Source organism: Frieseomelitta varia, unplaced genomic scaffold (assembly GCF_011392965.1).
Source record: "Frieseomelitta varia isolate USP_RPSP 00005682 unplaced genomic scaffold, Fvar_1.2 scaffold_576, whole genome shotgun sequence".
Classification (NCBI taxonomy): Eukaryota; Metazoa; Arthropoda; class Insecta; order Hymenoptera; family Apidae; genus Frieseomelitta; species Frieseomelitta varia.
This window is the reverse complement of record NW_025110341.1, coordinates 183572-197855: the sequence shown is the minus strand read 5'-3', so window position 1 is coordinate 197855 and position 14284 is coordinate 183572. Positions and strand designations below refer to the sequence as shown.

Sequence of the window (14284 nt, the reverse complement as noted above, 5' to 3'; positions counted from 1 at the left end):
AAAAATAAATCTTCTGTCATCTTTGTATCAAAGATAAATTTTCAACTTTTGACTTATTGAGTCTAATTTAAATCCAATCACTAGAGTTTCTTGCTTTCTATTTTCATAATTTTGAGTAAAGGTGCAAGAATTTAATTCAATTAACAAAATATAATTATCAGATAACATCCTGACAGTAATCTAATATTTTTTTGTGTATGTAATATGTCTTCATTGCAGATCTTTTTATTTCATCTTTTTATTTAAATTATAATACTAATCCAATATATAAGTTCATTAATGTCGGTAAGTCAGATCCCCGGCCGCGAAAACCCATAAGGTGCTAGGTCTATTCTACCTTATCTGTTGCTTAAATTCTATCTTATCACATATTGATAAGGGTAACATTATCAAAAGAGTTCTACCTTACGTACAATTGGTTATACAGCTTTTAAGAAAAAATTCAATAATTTAAGTAAAAACACAATCACAAACGATAATCGTACCTTGTTTGTGATATGAATATTATTTTTCCTTGCAATATTGATTATTTAGACGTTCACCTGTGAAATACAAAAATGTTCACACTTTATTTAAATACTTGGAGACTATAAACAATTCCTCGAAACAATTTACAAATTAAACACAATTTAATTTAGATTGATCGATTTTAAAGTAAGAGTTAACAAGAAAAAAGGAAGTAGGTTGTGACAATGTATGTATATAAAGAGAAACCAGTGATGACTGGCGAAAGGTGTCCATTCATCTTATGCCAACAAACACCATCGACAACTACTGTCAGTCGAGCAAAAGATGACCAAATTTTTCCAAAATATTCTCATTTCAAGCAAAATCGTTTTATATTGTTCGCGTGATCGATTCCCACATCCCTGAAATATACCAAAGGAACGTCTTACACTCGACACATATTTCTCAACAATCCAAACGTTTTATATCAAAGAAATATAGATATAAAAAATAACAATTTCATACATTTTTTTTTAAACGCAAAATTCCCACAATTTCATTGATCTTAAACTACACAAATACGAATGCTAATTTGTTGAACAGCGTAGATTATACTTTTTTGTTACATTTGCTACTTCTAGCATACTGTTTAAATGAAGTGACTTTTTGTCACACGGTTTGATTGTCCGATAAAACATTGGAAAACGCTTGAAGGAAGATGCGTAAATTCGCACAACTAACGCGACGATGCACCATGTCCGGAGTATTTCAATTTCGATATGCGTGCTGAATGAAGCACTTTTTATTGCGACTTTTATCGGATTTCTCTTTCGATTTAACCGCGTATCGTAAACCGGGATCAAATTCAAACTGAGGGAATGTCGTAGTCTTTGTTCATCGAGAGTATCCACACGATATTCAGACATATTTTTTTAAATTTCCACACGAGTAATAGCCATGTCAATCAAAGGTTGAAGTTGAACAAGAAGAACGCGTCTCATGTGATCGGATAAAGTAAAACACGTGTAACACAATTGAGTCAAAATTTGAAACAAAAGAAACACACACACACACACACATATATACAAAAAGAAAAACGTGATTCACAAAGTGAAAGAGATGCATTCTGTTTTTAGAAATTTCAATTCTTCAAAGATACACGTGCACAGAAATAAACGTTCTTGATTTATTTGCAAAGTAATAACGTTGGGCAACTTTGTAGCCAAATAAAGGAACTTCAACGGTTTGCAAGTGCGCGAACTTCCAGAAAGAAACGAAATAAAATATCTCTCCACGTGAACGTCGACGGATAAAATTTATTTAAACCTTCGAGTTTTATTAAACCATGAATACCATAAAAGAAAAAAAAAAAAAGAAGAACGTGATACTCATTCCTTCGTCAGAGAAAACATGTCAAAGAAATGAGGTACATGGTAACAAATAAACGTACCGAAAACACACTGAAACCCAAAGCAAGCTCTTTTGATGGATTGCCACGCGAGATTGATCTATTCCATCCACGGAGGGTCCGTCAAAATAAATGGAAAAGAAATTACAAGATTTAAATGAAAAACTTTCAAGGATACCAGCGAAAATCGATTCGTCGAAAGTAATTTCTATTTCGTGCTCCTTTCGAAGTCCTTTCGAACATCTAGTATTTTTTTATATTTGAGAGACTTGGAGAAAGAGCGATACAAATGAGATGAATGAACCTACACTTACAGTGATATAGAAATTATATATCGGACATATGGTGAGATTTTCGAAGAAAAAAGTAGATAACGAATGGAAAAGATACGGTACACTTCTACTTATCACTCTGAAAGGATGATAAACTTAGAAATTTATACCAAAATCTTCTAAATAAATACAGTTATGTTTCATACTTTTATCCCCTTTTTGAAAAAAATGTAGTTACCTGATTTCCCTGGAAAATTTTTCATTGCAAAATTGGACCACGTATTTTTCTTTTCTTTTAAATTAATTAAATTCGAAAATAATACACAGAATACACACAATACATGCCAGAGTATACTACTTATTGTACTAGATGGAACGTAATAGATGGAACGGATTTCTACTTATTTCTACTCATTTTTTTCTAATTGCGCTCACGAAAATGTGAATTTGAATGAAAATCTTAAATGCCTAAATTACTTGTTCCTCGTTCACTTCTAATTATTCTCTCCCCGTCGATTCTCTTACGTCGAGAATTATGGAAATCTATTAAGAAGAAAGTCGATAAATTGCAACAGTGCTGTCGATAGTCAGAAATGAACGAGAGGAACGAAACACGACAGCGTGGCTGCGTCGTCTTTTGATGGATCGTCTGATTGGCGATCCAGTCGATCAGATGAAGAGTGAAAAAGGCCGCCAAGGCTAACTCTGAAGGGGGGGGGGGGGAGGAAGATAGAAAGAGAAGGCGTGCACTTTGAAACGCCTGTCTCCGGGGGGGTTACAGGTGGTTGCTCCTGGAAGAAAGAGCCGAGAGAAAGGAACACGTCGAAGGAGGTGGATGAATGAAAACGACGGTGAAAAGTAGGGACGGATAGGAAATTGTACACTGCGCGCAATTTGATTACGCGAGATTTATTCGGCCTAATTAGAATAATAAAGTGCGGTACGCTCGTACATAAACTCACGGTACGTTTTCTCTCATTGATCGTTTATATTACAACCGAGCGAGTTCCCTGGTGCAAAACGTAAGGGAAATTGCCGTGCAACGTGCGATAGAGATCGAGTAGCGTGATACCAAGTATCTCTCGAACTGCTAATTGCAGAACAATTCTCGAACAATCATCGGCCGATACTCGTGTCAAGCGTCCGCTAAACAACAGCCGTAGTAGATCTGCTCGAATCAATTTGACATCTTATCGACGGGACGCGTGGAACGTGAAATCACGATGCAAGACGATCTAAACGAACCCGCGTGAGCCAAATGCGAGAACGATCGATCAATTAGATGATTAAAACTGACGTTCTCGATCGAACTCGTGGAGATTCGAGAGGAGAGGAAATATTTGATTCATATAAGCTCGATTGATACGAACGTATGCCACTTGGTAGATTCCCTGCTGGATTTAAAAAGAAAAAGAAAAATATGTGCCATCCTTGAGAGAACTGCGAGCAATTTTTTTTAAAAATTAATCACAACGACAACAGGATAGAGAAACATCCATCGAAAGGAGAAGGAAAAAAGACACGGAATGGAAGCAGAGAGGGAAAAAAAATATTTCTTGCCGGTTGAGAGAAATGAAGATACCAGCGAACGGAGGAACGAGACGGCGTGATCGGGCCGACGAATTTGAATTGTGCTGGGCTAGCACGAGGAACCATCCGCCGGGGATGCCGGAGCTTAACCGCGCGCGCCACCCCGTAGATAAGAGCAGCGTTCGATGGTGGGATGCAGAGTGGGTGGGCAGCGAGGGGTGAATCGAGCTTTTGCAAGCTCGTGGCGCCACTTGCGTGGCCTCCCCAACGTCGAAAAGGGGGTGAGAGGTTCGAGGGGTTGGGAGGGGGAGGGGGGAGGGGGGTTGGTTGCAAGCCTCGATTCTAGGCTTCAGTCAGTCGTGCGAGGAGCGAGACTCGCTAGGGTCGAAGGCTCGTTGCGACCACGCTGGTCACAACATCCCGGCAGACTGTTCCCTCGGGACAGGCTCCACCTGTTTATCATTCGGTCGCGTAAACCACCAAGAACAGCACACCGTGTGAAACGAAAACGTGGTGAGAAATGTTGCCAACGTTGTTCAGGAGAGAGAACCGTGGCCCGATCGAACGATACACGAGATAATCGTCGTTGAAAAGGGGTGGTTGAGTGCCGGCAGCCTAACCAGTGATTTCGGCGTGATTAGCAGCTTAATTGATCAGGTGTGGTATATATCGAACACTTAACTGTGATATGCTCTTTCTCTCCCCCTCTCTCTCTCTCTCTCTCTCTCTGCCTGTCTCTCTCTGCATGTATGTAATACATGATCTGTTAACTAGCACGAATCCTTCTTCCCGCATCTCTCTCTTTCTCTCTCTCTCTCTCGTTATTTCTTGTTCACGTTGCTCTTCCCCGCTTTCTCTTTTGGTATCGATGGCCTCCTTCTGTGTGTCTTTCTGTAACAATTTTTTCTCTCTTTCTCTGCATCCTCGTCCCTCTCGTTTTACTCGTTGCTCAACCCGTTCAACCCTCTGTCTACACTAGCTACCTTGCCTCCTCTTTTTTACCTCCCTCCCTTCTCTCTGACCTTCCCTATCTTCCGGCCTCTCGGCTGATTAACCGTGAAATGGGGTGATTACAGAACGCGACGACACGCGCACATACGTAAATGCGCATACATTGTAACGGCAGCGGGCGGAAAGAGGGGGAGGGAGTGCAACGTGACCTCGTGGCGAATATTCTTCTTTTCGTGCGCGAGTCGGTCGGTAAGAGTGCCCCCGATGAGGGTTGCTGTTCCTCTCTCGTTTTTTTTTTTTTTCTTCGTCTTCTTCTTTCTCGCCAGTGGGACGACACTTCGGGATGACTCTCCGCTCGGGTCACTACTTCTATCGAGTGATCAAGTTTTTCTCCCCTTTTTTTTTTCTGCTTTCTTTAACACGATACTCACACTCGTATGAATATTCCACGGACAAAGTTACACGTCGTTGTTGCAACTTTCAGTGCAAGTTCCCTTTTTTATATTGAAAACTTCGTTCGCGTTGCTTGTTCGAGTGAATTTTCCCGACCTATCGTTGCGCGCACAGAGTACTTTCTTTTTTTTTTTTTCTTCTTCTTCTTTATTCCTTTTCGACGATGAAGACGCGCGGATGTCTAACAGATGTTCGCGCGTCTCGAAAACTCGGCGAAAGACGTTGAGCGTCTCTGAATTTTCGTAGATACGCGGAGATGCAGTTCAAATGACGAGAACTGCACGAGAGACTCTAAATTTAGATGAAAGTTAGAGGAATTTCCAAGAAAAAAAATTGTACCCTGTCATGCGAGAATCGAGTATAACTGCCTCCCAGGCGCATGAAGGCCGTTGTGAACGTAACGATTCCTAAAAGTGAAGTTCAAGGTAAACATTAATAAGGTTAACGTATGTATTCGTTCGGTACTTGAAGATAACGATACGCTTCGAGACGGAAGATTTTTCCCGCACTTCAAGTGCTTTCTCTACATTATGAACGTTGCTGTATATGCAAATGAAAAGTTGACGTTGCACAAAAAAAAGTCACTGACATAATTGTTCCACCATGTGACAATTATTTCAACTTAATGAAACGTGCCAAAGTATACATAAAATTCGCGTGATTAATTAATTCGCGCAATGATTTCCCTCAAGAACGAGTGATAAATAAAAAGAATGAAGATTTTACAATGATCGTACGAAAATAACAATCAGCAAATAATAAAGTTTAGAATCGAAATTTATACGTAACTGAGTAAAACCAAGTGAAAGAAGGGGCAGGCATATTGAATAGAATTTACTCTTCGTTCGGTAGGCCGCGTTCTTAATCAACCCTTTTCCCAGATTTCTTCCATCTTGGTAGTTTCATTTCCATCTTGGCACCGTTCAAAATCTCTTCTATCTCGATCAATGAACTTGGTAACCGAGATCCGAAAGGTAAGCACACGTCTTGCGGAATAGCGGAGTTTACGGCCCAGTCAGAGCGAATAGGATCGATATTTAAGGGGGAAAAAAGTAGGAGCGGACGCGTGAATTTCTGGTTTTAAAGCAGACATGTATATCACGCTTTGTCTCTTTCTTTCTTTCTTTCTTTCTCCTTTTTTCCTTTCTTTTCCAATGACGACGAAGCGAAGGGTATACTTCACCTTCAAATTAAATTCGGAGCGTTCGTTTCGAGGATTGATCCCGAACATTCTGCTCGCGAGGCATATTTTACTCGTCGAAACACGCTGGTGCGAGCGAAAGCGTTGGAATTCGCTGTTTACACCTCTTTTGCCATTCGTTTCGTCAGAAAGTCAAAGCATCCATTGAATAAAGAAAATGCATGCCGCAAGCGCGGTTTTGACGAAACTTGAATAAACAAATCTACAGAGTGCGTGTGCACGAAATTTATTAAAACATAAAATTTCCAAGCAAATATTTACTCAACTCTTACGCAAATATACATACACGCGGCTGAATATTTCTTTGAGCCAATCATTTTTTTTCACGTACGAATTTCAATCGTGTTGCAATATTTTGTTGCAATCGCAATTCTTGGAATTAATCGCTCTCGTACCACCACGTAGTATAAAACTGACCTACTATTTAAAATTATCCCTTGTCTCTTCGGCCAGCGGCCATTACTTAAAGCGACACAATTGCGACTTAAGGAGCGTCATATAGAACGTGCATACGTATATCTCACATACGTTTCCAAAATTTCCTCTTTCCTTTTTAAAGCGTTAAAGTGAAACGTAAATCTGAAACGATGGAACCGCGATTTAGAAAACATTATTCTCTACACCAATTCTACGAAACAAACACGTGCATGTGCAAAAGAAACGTTCTCAAAATTCTCTCTACTCTTAATCCTCTGTAACACGTGGAACGCTATGTGATTATTGAACTGCGAGTGTTTGTAATGTTATATTTTTATAAATTAAAGAGATCGGTCCTGAATGAAAGTTTGTTTCGTCTGGAACTTGTTAAAAATTATAACAAACGCTCTGCTTTGGATATTTCACATATTTTCGTATATTACGTGCATGTTGTAGATCCTCGAAATCCTTAAAATTCTCTCGTCCGCTATCCGCCAATTATTAATTCTCAGATTTTAAATTGTAGATTTAACAACTATTCCAAAGAGAAAATAAATGAAAGTAAATAGCTGAATATTTAACAAAGTTAACAAAGTTCACGATTTCCTCCTGTTGCAAACTAGCAAAATTGATTCCAGTTACAAAGAGTTCAATCACCATCGACAACATACGAGACTCGCGTGATTACAAGTCGTCTGGGCCAGTCATCGACGAGTAACACGTCGCATCCGGACACGGCATTAGCCGTACGCAGCTCGTAATAACGTTTGTTCGAATTAAAGCTCGATTTAAATGCAAAACAACCGGCGAACATAGACGACGGGGTGATGAACGCCGCGCGGTATTTCTAGTGCGCCGATTAAATTTCAAGCCCGATCGGGCGTGGCATAAAGCCGATTCGTGATTTGAAAACCACTTTTTGTTTTCGCCTGTCTGCCCCGTGTACACTCGTCAGATGGATCGGCTGAACGTTTGAGGCTCAAGGGTCGTTTGAACTCGATATCTCGTCAGCACGAGTACGTCGCTGTCGAGCCACGACCTAAATGATTTTAAAAAGAAGAAAATCCGCCTCGTCCCTCCCGATGGGAGAGAAAGAGAGAGAGAGAGAGATCAGCGTATGACGTCTCGCGCAGCTGGTTCACGTGCACGAGCAATTCACAAAAGAAGAGAAATGCAAGGCCGCGCCTCGTGCCGTCCTGGAAATTGCGAAATATCGACGAAAAAAAACACAACCCGGCCTTCGTCCTACGCTCCATGCGAATTTTCCCTTCGCCCGGCCGTCGTCTCTAATTGTTTGATTAACACAATCGATGCTTCCGCGTACCAATCGTGCGTTTCGCCGCGCCACCCGAAAGTGAATGTGGAAGGGGATGGAGGAGAGGATTCAAGGATATTTCCACATCGCGTTTCAACGATTTTCACGCGCCGTTGATCAGGTTCAACATACATCCGAGTATACAAACAGGGAGATTAAAATCTGATTTTAAACGAGTGTATAATATAAATATCGCTGGCAGTTGCCGGGATTGATAAAAATGTGACCGACGAAGACCTACGGGATGTGAATTACGTTGTGAATACAAATCAAACAGGCTGTCATTTATTTTGATATATTGATAAAATACAACACCGGGAGTGGGATAAATTTTTTATTACGAGTCACGGGGAGGTGTTAACCCTTTTGGATGACGAGCGAACTCGTCGTTAGAAAATTTCCCAGACGTTCACCAGGAGATCCAGAATCTGAAACTGAAAAGTTCTACACGCTCGTTTTACACGGTGATGTTGGCCCGTCGTTAATCCGATTAAAGGGTTCAGCATCCAAATACGAATGAAATCCGATCGTGAAATTCGACGAATTCGCAGAGGGACTAGAAGGTACTTCTAACAAACATCTCTGCGAGCATCGAAAGAGAAAAGGGTGAACGTTACCCCGATAGAGAATGATTGCTTTCGGCAAACGCTTTTCCCCTGAAGCGTGATACGTCGATAAAAGAAAGCAAGGAAAGAAAAAGAGAGAGAGAGACAGAGAGGGAGAGGGAGAGAAATAAGTAAGAACAACGAAAGAGCGGAAAGAACATAAAAGTTGTGATTCCCGCACGAAAATATATCTGTGACGAATGTGTCGAGCACACATAGTACAAAGCAGCGCAAACGATATTATCCGTACACCCTTTGTTAAGCCAGCTGCGCCCGTTTCGTGCATACACGTATAACTTCGTATACGTGAGTACAGCTGGTACAAGGTTGCACACCTAAAACGTGCTGCGCGTCACAAGCTCCCGATCTGCCACACTACGTTTTAATTGTACATCTCTTTCCTGTACGTACACACACACACGTATGTATTTTTTTTTAATGCATTTGACATATAAACAACGTAGACGTGTGGACGTCGGGACTGAGTGGCGGTGCTTGAAGAATTGTTTCACGATCAACTTCATCACGATCCCGAAGCATCCACGTGATACGTGACCTACACTCGAATCGATGACGAACTTAAAACTTCAAATCCTGGATTTCACCCGCGATCCAAGCGGATTCAACCTTCGCGAACTTTGATCTGTTAGTCCGTCATGAATATCCACGTGCATTATTATCGTCTCAAGGATACACTGTTGTGTAAATCAAAAATTAATACGCTTTAGAGAACGTTAGCTTCGTCGACGTTGCGACTGTTTAACGGAGCATTTCAGTTTTCTTCTTCTTCTTCTTCTATTTTTTCTTTAATGTCACATCGACAGCGAGGTCATTAGCGCCGACGTTGCCATTAGTTTATGTTTTTGAGGCATTTTAGTACTCTTTGTATGTCATTTTGAGAAGTCAGATTTACGTTTATGTTGCGTTTGTCCGTATTTCTCTCTTTGGATTTCTGTGGTGTGGCATTCGTGCAGTATGTGGGTTATTGTTAGTGGATGGTTATTGCAATGAGTGCAGGTGGGTGGTGAAGTAGTTTGTAGGTGAAGTCAGTTTTCTGTTTTGGGTAGAAAGGCGAGACTTTTTCTTTTTTAAAGAGAAGATTATGACAAGTGCGTCGGGTGGAAAAGTAGGTTATCAAATTCAATGTCAGCCAAGCCTTAAAAGATTCGTAATTAGATGGAAGCGCGGAAGCCAAGGAAGTGGTTCGCCTACCAAATTAGCGATCTCTCGTCAAAAAAAAAAAAAAAAGGAAAAGGAAAAGGAAAAAAAGAAAAGAACGCGCTCGTTGCAATGGTACAATGCGAACTCGAATTCTCGATAATTCGATTTCGACTCGCGGGAAAAGTAATAACGCCGCCACTAGCCACTCTCGCTTAATTTGGTTCACTCTTCGCGGCTTTTAAACGCGAACTTGCAGGAATAATGCCTTCGAGGCGGGAAGGAGGTTCGGGGACGCGTCGAACTTTTAAATAAAAGCGGCAGGAACTTGCCGGGTGCCAATATGCGGAAAATTTTAATAACCCAAACGGTAAGATCCTGGTAATATCGACGTTATAGACGTACGGACAAGTAAAGCCGCCGATATTTTCCGAAGCGTGCGGGGAATTTTCATTTCTGGGAAACGAGCTGCTGCTGTTTTATTTTACTTTATATTTTTCGTCTTTGTCTCTTTTATTTTCGAACTCCTCTCCCTCACTTCTTTTTCGACGAACGCTGCCCACCTGCTGCTAATCAATATAATACCTCGCAGCGCTGGCACGTGCAGAAAAATTCATACAAATTCACGCCCGCCACTATTTGCGCGCGTATTGTTTGCAACAATCGATCGTATCTTTCCCGCATGAAAATCGCAGACCGGTATCGTCCGATCTTCGTTTTGTTGTCCCTCAACGAGTGAAATGGAGAAGAAAGAAAAAAAAAAAAAAAAAGAAGGAAACGTAGGTACGAATTTTACACGTAACCAAGATATATAAATCTTGCATAGATCAAAGCGAAAAAAGTTATACACCGTGGAAACAGAGACTGCAAATAACTAAGGTCACGAAATGGCATTTCTGAGTACACGTGGATTTCCGTTTAAACGCACTACGTTCCATTGAAAGTCAAAAAACACTTTTCTACGTGCATGGTATTTGTACAACACTGCCATTTCAGTTGGCACGTGACGCAACTGTTTGCCCACGCTGCAGGTTACAGTGTAACACTTGTAACCTCTTGCAAAAAAAAGAAAAAAAAAAATGGAATAGAAAAAAAGAACCTGTCGTCTGTGTTTGTTCTTTAAAAAGGAGCGATGAGAGAGAAAAGAAGATAAGATTGAGAAAAAGAGCAAGAAATTAAGAATTTTCATCACTGCCCCCAGCAAGATAGAATTATAACGTGGCTTTGGTATCAAACTACGATAAATATATTCAACAATTACTTTGAATAAACGTATGTCACATAATACATCGCAAATCGCAATGCACTCTCTGCAACGTTATATCGAATGAAATTATAATAAATATATTGAAATATCTAACTGAAAATTAAATTCTACTACTGTTCTGTACATATATTTTTTCCATCTTCACCGTCTAATCTAAAATCCATTTGAAAACCAGACGAAACATTCTCAACCTGCAATACATTCAATCCGATTTCAACCACCCTGACATTCGCGCCGTTCATACACCTCTGAACATTACACCTCATACTCTTCATTCGAAACTTCCTTGTTCGCCAAATAAATTCGCATTTTACTTTTCACACGCACATACATACATACATCGAGCAAAATTGGAAGCGTTTAGCGGTTAAAAGGCGGAAGATTAAAAAAAAAAACGTTAGAAAGAACGTTATCATCGCGAGAGAACGAGAGGGAGAGAGAAGCTATTTCCACGAGCATGAATTGCTCGTTAAACGCTGATGCAGTGCATGTATCATAGCCTGGTGTATGCATTTCCTATGCATATGGTGCACGTGTGACACACATACGCCGGCGTTAATGGCCGTCGTCCATTCGTTTACGAAAGTAGAATCAGGAAACGTCCGATATCGTTGCCGAGCATGCAGAGAGATCGAGTGTTTACTAAATGCCAGATACACGGCCTCAATCACCTGCTAGTCCAGAAACGTCTACTGTCGAACGTAAATCCGCATTTCCCAGGGACTATAAGCGATATCGAGCCAAGCTACCTTCCCGCGGTAAACTTGGCCTAGTAACTTGGCACAGTAATTCGTACAACGTTTCTCTTTCCATCGTATCCACCTGGAAAATTAAACGACGTGCAAATAATAGATGTGTAAAAATCCGCGGCAATCTCGGAGTTTACAGAGGCTCTGTTTCGATCGTGTATCGCTACGTTTGGTATTCAAATGAAATCGGGATTTGCTTTCGTTCGACGAACAAACATCTCGATTGTAAATTTGTTCGATTTGTTGCACCTTTTTTTGTTTTGAGATTATTTTCTAGTATTTCGTAGTAAAATACGTTTATCTCGGTAAAGAACGTGTAGGATTTATCGGATTGGATTAAGGAACCAGATAATTTGCTAGAAACCACGTGTATCTAAGGTTAAAATGACTTAAGATCTCGTCAAAGAATATTCGTTCAATTTTCTTAAACGAAGAAAAGTACGATGAAAATTACATGAGAAAACACGATTGAAGACAATTTCACGACGTGCAAAATTACCATTAAGAAAATATCCGTAACAATTTCGTTCCGAGAATTTTCCATTCTTGGAATTGATAACTCCTACAAATTAGTTCGTCGCGTGAAAAATTCCTGAAATCATATGTACATACCATTAAAAAGTTTTATGTGAAGAGAAGGACATTTCATATTCACCAATCTAATATCGAACTTAGAGAGAAAGAGAGAGAGAGAGAGAGTTCTTTGACGGTATAAGAAACTTCACTGATTAGAATCAGAAAGATGCGACGGTGTGATCGACTGATTCTTTTCCCTCGTAAAGAAGAAGTTCGCCTTTTATTGCATACTCGTTCGTGAATACTGATTAGAATATTACCACCCCGTGAAAGTAGTTTCCCCGTCAAAAGGTGGGTGTTTCCCTCCGCAGCGGGAAAATTACACATTCCTGATTATTATTCTTGTTGCGTGCCTATCGTCCAACCGTGTCCGATGGAATCGTTAACTACCGACTCTCGAAAAGTCATAAAACAACGGTTGCGTTCAAAGAGGGGGGCGAGTAAATCAAAGTCCAAGTGCAAGTTGGACGTTCCACGTGTTTACAACGCTGCGTCAGCCGCCGTAGTTGCGAAGAAAATCGATCGAGATTCGGGATAACTTTTATTGCGCTCCACTTTGTTCCCCGGCTGTCACAAGGGAAGAACGTGAATAACCAGCTTGCACGAAACTGCCGGGAGCTTCACTTCCGTGAACTTTCGTGAACTTAACGGGGGTACGCGAACATTGTTCATCCTGTTTCGTAGCCCCACCGGGTATTAACCCATTAACACCTCCGGCCTGCATTAACTTCGGTTGCCAAGTATAATTGGCATCATATATATCGTAGTCCGTTTCATCCGTTCACTGCATCGGGCAAGCAGAAATTTAGTGCATCGATTAACCGACCAATTACCACACTGATGATCTTACATTGTACCATAGGGGGAAACGACGGATGGTCATTGCGTTTCGTTTAACGAAATGACGAATAAATTCTAACTAATATATACAACGGCTTACGAAAATGTCTGAACGCTCATCGTAAAAGTTTGTAGCACCCTTTGGGTTTTGAACGAAAAACTTCTTTTCTGTGAAAAAGGATATTTCTGATCTTTAAATATAATTAATTGAAATGAAAAGAAAGTTACAAAGAAATAATGTTATAGATAAAATATTCATTTGCTAGAAGTTTTACATGCTTCAAATTTTTGAGCAGGATGTATATAAAATTTTTATAAATGTTTGACGCGTTCGTCGAAAAGTTAACTCTTCGTATAGAATATTATAAAGATTTCTTTCCGTAGGTATAAGTTTCACTAGATTTTTTAAAATTTTGGAACCGTAAAAATATTATTCTTGATGAGAAATGAATATGAGAGTGATTGAAAGATACGTTTGCTAAAAAAAAAAAAAAAAGGAGAAGAAAGTGTAAAATAATGCTCATTTACGTAAGTAATATCGACCAGACGAAAACTCCGCAAATTTAATTCAAATTTTTCCAAATCAACTTCCCAGCGAGGTTAATCTTATATTCAAATGAGAACCACTTCGTGGATTCCTCGAACTCAATTCAGATCAAATCAGATCATAAACGTAAAAGCTTTCAAAGAGATACACACGTGGGTATCTACGCAAGTATATATGTACCTATATGGTTGCTATATAGTCTCATGGTCTAGAAGAATTCTTGATACCATCAAATCTAGTCATATCCACGATTTTGTAAAATAAAATTTCCCTTTAATTCATTTATTAATTCATAACATGTACAAATTCGTACAAGTATAATTGTAACAAACAAGAGATAGTATATCGCGTATAAAAGAGATACTCTTGTATTTAAATATCTCTTCTCTTTTATATTATGCAAGTCTTTTAATAGATTATGTGGTTCAACCGCGGTTCACGAATTTTTATGAAGAAAGACTTTCGAATGAAACTGAAATAATAAACCACGCATTCTTATATTCACTATAAAATATTATAATCACAACGTGATACTATAACAACAAAAA

At 39.8% G+C, this 14284-nt stretch overlaps 1 protein-coding gene and 1 long non-coding RNA gene across 4 annotated transcripts in view; one reads left to right on the top strand and one right to left on the bottom strand.

Moving 5' to 3' along the window:
* The window catches only part of LOC122534078, a 31595-nt gene that overhangs the window by 14186 nt on the left and 3125 nt on the right, over positions 1 to 14284 (bottom strand). The window contains exons 2-3 of the long non-coding RNA XR_006307828.1: positions 11824 to 11829; positions 7430 to 7433 (exon numbers count right to left, since the gene is read on the bottom strand). This is a non-coding gene — a long non-coding RNA (uncharacterized LOC122534078). The remainder of the gene's footprint in view (positions 1 to 7429; positions 7434 to 11823; positions 11830 to 14284) is intronic.
* LOC122534076 overlaps positions 4023 to 14284 on the top strand; it is an 82659-nt gene continuing 72397 nt past the window's right edge. For all 3 annotated transcript variants that reach the window (XM_043664379.1, XM_043664377.1, XM_043664378.1), the window contains exon 1: positions 4023 to 4314. The gene's annotated coding sequence lies outside the window, so the exon portion shown is untranslated. The remainder of the gene's footprint in view (positions 4315 to 14284) is intronic.